At 50.5% G+C, this 8,819-nt stretch overlaps 1 protein-coding gene across 4 annotated transcripts in view; it reads left to right on the top strand.

Moving 5' to 3' along the window:
• The first annotated feature begins 76 nt into the window (after positions 1 to 76).
• Positions 77 to 8,819, top strand: part of BMAL1 (basic helix-loop-helix ARNT like 1) — a 104,476-nt gene continuing 95,733 nt past the window's right edge. For all 4 annotated transcript variants that reach the window (XM_014783112.2, XM_087433185.1, XM_014783104.2 and 1 more), the window contains exon 1: positions 77 to 206. The gene's annotated coding sequence lies outside the window, so the exon portion shown is untranslated. The remainder of the gene's footprint in view (positions 207 to 8,819) is intronic.

Genomic DNA, 8,819 nt, shown 5'->3' with positions numbered 1-8,819 from the left:
TTGGGCACAGCGATTGGTGGGCGGGGGGCCGGGCCTGGGCCGGCGGGGAGCGGATTGGTCGGAAAGTAGGTTAGTGGTGCGACATTTAGGGAAGGCAGAAAGTAGGTCAGGGACGGAGGTGCCTGTTTACCCGCGCCGGACTCACCGCCGCCGCCGCCGCGGGATCTGAGTGGGGGCGCGGGCGCGGGCGCTCCCGGCGAGCCACGGTGAGTGTCGGGCTGGCCGCGGCCAGCGGCGCGGCCCCGGGCACCCCGTCGGGGGCCGTTAGCACCCTGGCAGGCGCGGCGCCCCCGCCGCCGCCCCGGGCGCAGCCCGGCCGCCGGGGAACCCTGTCCGACGTGCCCACTGCCGGCCTTAAAGGGCCCGTGCCCGCTCCCTGCCCCCACCCGGGCCGCGAGGAGGCTGCGCCCCTTAAAGGCGCCGCGCCCGTCCGCCCCCATCCTCTCTCGCGGGGGCTGGCGCTGCGAGGTAGGGCGGGCAGAGGTGCCACAGGCGCCCTTAAAGGGACCGGGAAAGTGTCCGCGGGAGTACCCACCTCCCCTCTGCGGGCATCGCTACCTGACCGGGGGGAGGGAGCAGCCAGCTGCCTCTTAAAGGGACAGCTCCGCCCTTTGGGAGCAAGGGCTCGGCTGAGGGGGAGTCCTAGGATGTATCCTCGGGAGCTGCGGGGACCCCCGAGGGGACCATCCTTGACGGCTGCACCCCAAAGGCGTTGGGCGAGCAGTGCCTCTTCTGCCCTTCCTCCGGCTCTCCTGCACTTCCCTTTCGGGAGCCTGCGGGGCTGGGTGGGGGCGGGGAGGGCGTCTCCATCGGGCTTGGGGAGTCCGAGCCTGCCTTCCCCTTCGGCCCTGTCGCGGGGGCTGGCGCTGCACCCGGGAATCCCCGGCCCGAGATGGGGCCGATCCCAGCCTGCGAACTTTCGTCCGGCCTGCGCCGTCTGGTCCTGGGCAGCCCCAGGAGGATCCCCGTGGGTCTGTGGGCAGGTGCCCCACGGCGCGGGGCTGTCCCCCGGCGCCCAGGTGTGGGCCCGCCGGCGGCCCTGGAGCCCGCGAGCCCCGCGGAGGGCGCAGCGAGGCTGGCTCCAGCGCCGGGTTTGACAGATGTCAAAGACGACGGTTCCCTTCTCGCTCGGGGTTGCCGGGCGTTGACAGCCGACAGAGCTCTCGTTTGCTCGGAGGAAGGAGTGGAGGAATAGAAATTACTGCCGACCTGTGGGGCGCGAGTCGGGCACCCCGAGGGGTCGCGGGAGCCGGCTGCAGGGCGCACGCAGGTGCCGGAGGCAGGCGCAGGGCAAGGAAGGGCTGCTCTGGACGTTGGCATCTCTTGTCAAGTTTGTGCTGGCCGGTGGGGAACCAGGCTGACACTCCTCACCCCGCATTCTCTACCCCCTTGTCCCTCCCCCGCTCGACCCTTCCCGGTCACCTAGCGTCGTTTTTGGCTCTTTGGCGCTTATGATCTCTTCTCCTGCTTCCATAGCTACTCCTCAGCAAGGAATTATGAGCCAAGTTTTATTACCCAGCTTCCAGAAATAAGATTCAGTATTTATGAAGTAGCATTTCTTCACTGTACCTGTATTTCCCGGATCTTCGTTTTTTAAAAATCCATAATAGCTGCCCATGACGTGCATCTCATTTTCCACAACGTTTGCTTGTCATTTGTCCTTCTGACATCTGCTGCTCTTTCCCCCTTTAATCTATTTTTATATGGCAACTATTATTTTAATTCTTCTGGTCCCATTGATATCAGGATCTGTCAATTTGGGTTGGTGGAGTTTTTAATTAATGTGCTGGTTGAATCATGAGCTTAAAATAATCATTGCTGCTCCTAAGCAGTTTTGAATAATCTCATGCTCTCTGTGCTTGCAAGACTAAAAAAAAAATAAAATAACACTGCTGTTAAATTTGATTTCCATATCAATGAAACTCTAAAATATTTTTTAAAACACAAAATTGAATCTTTCAGTCCATGCTCTGTTACTGAGTTCACTTTATTGATAAGTCTTTAAAAACAGTTTGTTGAGCATATTTAGAAGGCTTTAAAGTTTCCTGGGTAGGATTTGACTCTGCCTGTATCATCTGAAGCTGGATCTGTAGAGGCATTTTGGTTTTGATTGTAGATGTGGCCAGTGGATAATAATAACAGTAATGTTAAAACTAGAGTGAAATTTGTATCTTATTCCAACCCCGAAAGTTTAAAAAGAGGGAAAGAGAGAGGAGCAGGTGTGATAGAAAAGCACTAGCCTGAGAGTTAGAACATCCTAGTTCTAGCCCAGACTTGGGATTTTGTGGCTGTGCCACTGGGGTCAAGTTACTGAACCTTTCTGGATTCTGTTTGCCTCAGATGGAAAGTAAAGCAGTTCAACTAGATGATCTCAAAGGTTCCTTCTGCTCTGAAGTTCTGTGTGTCTCTAAATATTTAATACATCTGAATTCAGGTTGGTACTTACCTGCTGGAACCTCCAGGACATCTGAGCTGAAATCCTATTTTCATAGGAAACTTAAACAGATCAACAGATGGTGTTTTAAAGAATCCATTTCAAATGATTTATAAAATGACGACTACTCGCGAGTTTGTCTGCTCTTTGCAGAAGAGGTTTGCATGCCGCAGGGAGGAAAAGGAAGTGGCCGTGCTTTCAGATTTATCCCTCCTCACCAACAATCTCTGTGCAATTTATATACTAAACGGTGGACAAGCACTGTAGAGAGCACTGTAGAAAAACTGCCTACAAATATGTAAAAACTAAGTATTTAATATCTCTCTTTGGTATAAGTGTTGCCTTCTTTCTGTGAGCTTTCTTCTCTTTGTGAGTCCATCATCACCTCTCACTTTGGTGAGAGAAGTCAACATCAAAGAAACAGTTTCTGCCCCTTATGATGTTACAATTACAGGCTGGGATTTTAGCTAGCATCATGGTAGACACTGGCAGAGAAGTAAAAATCCTTTGTAGACTTTGAGATTTCATTAGCAGCCCAGAAACACAAGCATGTCGCCCTTCTCCACAGTCCTTTCTCTCCTCATTGCCACTTTATCACAGTACTCAGACTTACCCCAAGCACCCACCCTGGCTTTTCTTCTCCCTCTGTCTCGAAACAAACCCTGCTGTGACTTCAGCTCCCTCAGCATCTCTTGCTTCCTGCTCAAAATGTCCTGTCTCTTTCCCCCATTGTCTTCTCCCCTCCTCCCAGTTCAGAAAAAGCAAGTGGATCTCTCCTCTGTTCTCTCTTCTTGGACCCTCACTTTGGACAGAAGCCTGGACTCTGGTTGCAGAAGGACCTGGGGACTTGGGTTTGGGCTGTGTGGTCTTGGACAAGTGCTTCGCTCCTCTGACCGCAGTCTCCTCCTCTGTGGTGCCTGCCTCATGGAGTCCGTGTGAGGATCAAGGGAGATGATGTGTGTAAATGCCTGGCACACAGGAAGCCCTCCCTCCGTGCCTGCTGCCACTCCCTCCCGCCACTGCCAGGGTCCTGTCACCGGAATATCCTTGGTGTTGTTTGCTCTCAGCCTCCTCCCCAACCCAAGAAAAGCTTTTGTCTTGCTTTAGGGGAGGAAGGATGGAAGGGGAAGAAACAGACCGGGCATGAGCCTACTGTGCGGCAGGCGGCTTTCACATGGCTGCTCTTGGTACCCCTGAGTCTGGATATCTCTCTCCCTGCTCCCTGCCTGGTAGCCTCTCCCAGGGCTGTGAGCGTTCACCTCCTCTACTCTCTCATCTGCTCCTCCTTAGCTCCTGCCCTCTGGCTTTTCTCTCTACTGCCTTTCTTCATATTTCTTCTCAAAGATCTCCAGAAACTTTACGTCTTGAATTCCAGGGGCCCGTCCTTTGTCCAGAATGGTTGTGCTTGGCCCCTTTGTAGCTTTTACCCTGCCTGTCTTTGCCTCTTTATTGAAGTCCCCTCCTCCCTCAGCCTTTGGGTCGTGATGCTTTCTTGGCTCTCTTCCTGCCACTCTAAAGGTAGGTGTCTGTCCTGGCCTCCATCTGCACACCGTCCCCCTCACCCGGGGGTACTTTTCCAATCTTGATCTGTCTCTCCTGTTTCAGCTGCTAGTAGGGCCATTGTACACATTCACAGCAGCTGTAGCCAGTGTTCGTGGCCTTGGAGTTACAGGTTGCAAACTGCTTGCAAGCACTGTCTCCTTTCATCCTCGTAACACCCCGGTGCCTGTAGCCCTTCACCCCCAAGCTGTCCTGAGAGGCAGTTTGGTTGGGTGGTTAAGAGTGCAGACTTTGGAGCCAGATCTCATATCCTAACTGTTCCTTACTACCTTTATGACTAGTGGTCACATTGCTTTGCTCTCTCTGTCTTGTGTCCTCATCCAGAAGCCTGGGATCACTGTTGTCCTTACCTTAAAGAGTTGTGGTATGGATTAAATGAGTTAAAACATTAAGGATGCACGAAGCTATTCATGGCACATCGTAAACACTCAGTGAATGTTAGCTGTCAGTATTGCTGCTCCTTCTTGCCTCTCCATATCCAGCTCGCGTGTCTCCCAGGCCTCGCTGTCTGCACAGGACTGACCGGTCAAATTGGAGGGCTGTCTGTTCCCTGGACCAGCCATTGGCCCATTCCACGCCCCCACTTTCTCATGTCCAAATGCTACTCTTCTTTAAGACCCAGCTCCAAGGCTTGGTCGCCCAGGAGCTGTTTCTGTTTGGTTTTCCTTCCTCCCAGCCCTGGCAGCAGTGTCCCCAGCCCTTGAGCTAGCCCTGATTCTCTGAGGTCCTGCTGCGTTCTGCATCGTGGTGGGCTGTCTTGGGGTGTATCTCACCTGCTGGCTCGGGCCAAGCTCTTGGGGGCAGTTCCTCTTGGCTTCCCAACATCACAGGCACAGGGAGCCTGCAGGACATGCTTGTCCAACCCCAGGGAACGGTCTTGAGGAGGAGGAGATGGGATTGATGGGTACTCAGGGACTAAGCAGGTGGAGGGAAGGGGGAGACGCCTGTGGAGAGGTGGGGGCATGAGAAGAGAGGTGCAGCAGGGGCACGAGTAGACATGGCCGTGAGTTGTTAGGTCTACACGGAAGGAGCGTTTGAGTTGGGGAGCTCACGTTAGGAGGAGATGAGGTTGGATAAACTTTAGTCATCATTGCTTCAGGGGAACGCTGAGTGCTGGCGTATGATGGAAAATGATTTTTACGTCAGTACACGCTGTCCTTTTAAATAGTATAAACTCATGTTTATCAGCCTGGTTAAAGAAGGGGATGGATGGTCTGTCTAATTTAATATTCTGGTTAATACTCTACCCGTTGGATTTTGTACATATACTGAGTAAAACATTTACATGTATTTATGCCTTCAACCACTATTTGAAATGTGTGACCTGGGTGAATGAGTGAGCTTCTTTGAGTCCGATTTCCCTCATTTGCAAAATAGGAATGATAGTGATGATGGTGGTAATAGCTGCTACCATTGATTGAGCTCTCCCTATGTGCCAGCAAATATGTTTGTCACCTTATGTTGATTAACTTGTTAAATCCTCATAACAACCCCATGCGGTTGGTATGATGATTATCCTTATTTTAGGAGTGAGACGGTTTTGTAAACTGCCCAGGTCACTCAGCTGGTACGGGGTGGGGCAGGATTGTGCATAGGGGACTTCGGAGTCTGCTCCGGAACCACGGTAGTCAGTGCCCGCTGGGAGGAATGGCTGGATTAGATCCTGAGTGTGAAGCACCTAGCGCCTTGCCAGGAGCCACGTAGAGCCGCAGTGATGGGTCCCCAGTCTTTTTCTTGACAACTGTGGTACGCGTCTCTGTATCTCCTAAGCAGGACTGAAGTCCTCTGCAGCGGGACACGGGGGCAGGGGGTTTGAATATTACTCTAGGAGCAGGTACAAGGGCTTGTGAGCATTCTTCTCACATCCTGTTGTGCATTTCTGTCTCTTGCTTCCTCCTGCCTTTCTACGGCATTGCTCTGACACGGGCCTCGAGTGGCTCAGCCAGCCCCTTCCCGGGCAGCTCCCTGCGTGAGATGAACCTCGGAACAGAGCTCAGCACTCCTGCCCCCATCGCAGCCATCCGCAGGGCTTCTCACTGTGGAAGAGACCTTTTCAAAAGTCTCTCACCTTCTTCCTCCTCTCCCCAGCTTTTTACCCCAAAGACAGATGTCCACAGCCTTGGTATATGTATATATATCTATTTTTTTTAATGCCAGTTGTTCCTGAATACATTTAGATAGTAAGAGAAACATTGTTTTATGTCAAGAACCTGTTACATAAAAATGTGTTATATAATGTTCAAATATATACTGCATAGTGAAATTAGATACCACTTTTTTCCCCAAAGAATAAAAACATAATAAACACAGGCTACACTGCGTATAATTCATCTCAGACTTGGAAGGCATGAAAGGATGTGCTCTGCCCTCAGAGCTGTCATTTTGAACCTCTGTTATTCTCCTCGATGCTCCAGGTGTAGGATGTATAGGAAGTTGACCTGAATCTGCCGTGGAATGCTGTTGTGAAATACTCTGGAAGTTGTCTTTTCTTAGGGGAGAAGTGCCTTGCCATCTTGCTCACTTCTAGCTCTCTCCTGTCGAAGCAGAGGGAAGAAGCTCTTTCTGCCCATCCTGCTTAGAGCACTGAGGGCATCTTCTAACCAGTTTTCTGCTCTACCCTCTACTTCCTTCATTTCTTCCCACACAGTGGGGCCAACTTTGCCTACCAAGAACAGCCCTGTTGCCAGCAGCCTGTGGTTGACACCCCTGTGTCCACTCCTCCAGGCTCCCCAGAGTCTGACCCTGTTCCCCCTCACCAGCCCTGCTCCCCTACCCCAACTCCCATTCCTAGATGGAGCCCAGAGCTGGAGGTGCAGCTGTGCTTGTCTCTGCCCTGCCCGGGCCGCCCAGGCCCTACTCTCTCCTGCTCTCTTGCCCTGAGAGGAGCCTCCTCTTTGCCTCGGCCTGCCTTGAATTTTACTTCTTTGCGAAGCCTCCTCTGATGACATTTGCCCCCTTTCCGCACTTGTGCACTCACTCTTTTTTTTTTTTTACTTTTGATTGCCAACCATTCCTTCAGAAGCATTGGTACTTCATAATTAGCAAATTGTCATGTCATATCTCATCAGGAGGGCCAGTTCTCTCACTTTTTAATTGTTTCGTGAATAATTATCTTGTCTTCACTTCCCACTCTCCAGGTCTACTCATTTACTCACTCAGTGAGGTTATTGGATGCCCACCGTGTGTGCAGCACTATTCGGGGCACCGAAGATACGACGGTGAACAAAACAGTCCCAGTGGAAGGAGACAGACAGCACACAATTAAACATGGGAACTCCTGGTAGCGGTCGATGCTAGGAAAGCATTCACATACAGTAAAACCATAGTGATGATGAGTGGTGGGAAGGAGGTCACGGTAGCTGGGTCCTCTGGGGAGGCCTCTCTGAAGAGGTGACATTTGAACTCAGCTGCAGGAAGATCTGGGGGAAAGTACCCCTGGAAGAGGGAACAACCAGTGCAAAGGCCCTGAGGTTGGACATAGCTTGATTGTTTTTGAGGAAAGTAAAGGCCAGTGTAACAGCATCATGAGTTCCTTGTGTACAGATGTTTCATCCTCCCTGTAGCCCTTAGCCCAGCACTGGAAAGACCCTGTACATGCTTGCACACAGAATTGGAGCATTTGCCTTTGGTTATCTGTTGTATAAATAGCAGTCTACTAGACCCTGCTCAGAAGGCTTTTAATAAAACATTATATTGCATATAATCAAATTAAGGGTTTAAAGAGTTTTCTCATAAATGTACTCCAAGCATGTGTCACCAACCATTACTGTTTAGTTATGTTCAGTGCAGAGCTTCAGACCTCAGAATTCTGTTCTACATGAACAGCCGTCTTAAAAACAGGTTTGTTCCAAAAGCTCATTTGTAAGGCAGTTGATGGAAACGTGGGATAAATTTTTCTATAGAAAAAAAAAAATGAACTAAATGGTGGTTTGGTTTCCAGGTGAGCCCACAAAAGCCGTTTAGTGCTGACTGTAGCTGAAACCATGCTGTTGACTACTAAAGATTATCAGCATTAATTAAGCCTTCTGAAGCTAGACCCCCTCATCCATGTAGCACTATACATCATTTACTATTAAGATTAAGGGGACCCACTTGCCTTAGTCCATCTCCTACTATTTTTCCAGTCTGTCAAAAAGTTATAAAAGGGATTTTTAGGGGGCCGGCCTGGTGGCGTAGTGGTTAAGTTCGTGCACTCCACTTTGGCGGCCCGGGGTTCATGGGTTCGAATCCTGGGCACAGACCGACACATCACTCATCAAGCCGTGCTGTGGTGGCGTCACACATACAAAACAGGGGAAGATGGGCACAGAAGCCAGTCTTCCTCAGCAAAAAGAGGAAGATTGGTAACAGATGTTAGCTCAGAGCCAATATTCCTCACCAAAAAAAAAGGGATTTTTACTCTTGTGCCTTTAAGATTTAGCTGCACGTGTTTTAAACGAGACAGTGGTGTGGAAAGTGGGGAAAACCCTGGACTGGGAGCTGGGAGAGGCCCGGTCTCCGGTTTTGACCCAGCCACGGACTTGCTGAGTAATTTTGAGTAAGTTGCCCTCATGGAACTTTGATTTCTCAGGTCCTTCTGGGCTATAAAATCCTATTTTCTTACCATAACAGGAAAACATACATATATTTCATTGTGGAAATCTGTTCTCAAATGGCTACCTCTGATTCCTTTTGAAGAAGTAGATGACACACAAATAATGAGGAACTCAGGAAGTTCCCATGTACGGTGCTCAGTAGTTACGCATTCAATATGAATCTTGGTTTTGATCTGCTATCTTTCTTGTTGAGTTGAAAGAAATTTTGTCCTAGAACTTTTGGTCCAGAT

Source organism: Ceratotherium simum, chromosome 7, assembly GCF_057802395.1.
Source record: "Ceratotherium simum simum isolate JZ-2026a chromosome 7, ASM5780239v1, whole genome shotgun sequence".
Classification (NCBI taxonomy): Eukaryota; Metazoa; Chordata; class Mammalia; order Perissodactyla; family Rhinocerotidae; genus Ceratotherium; species Ceratotherium simum.
The sequence above is the reverse complement of the archived record's forward strand: the minus strand, read 5'-3'. Positions and strand labels throughout refer to the sequence as shown.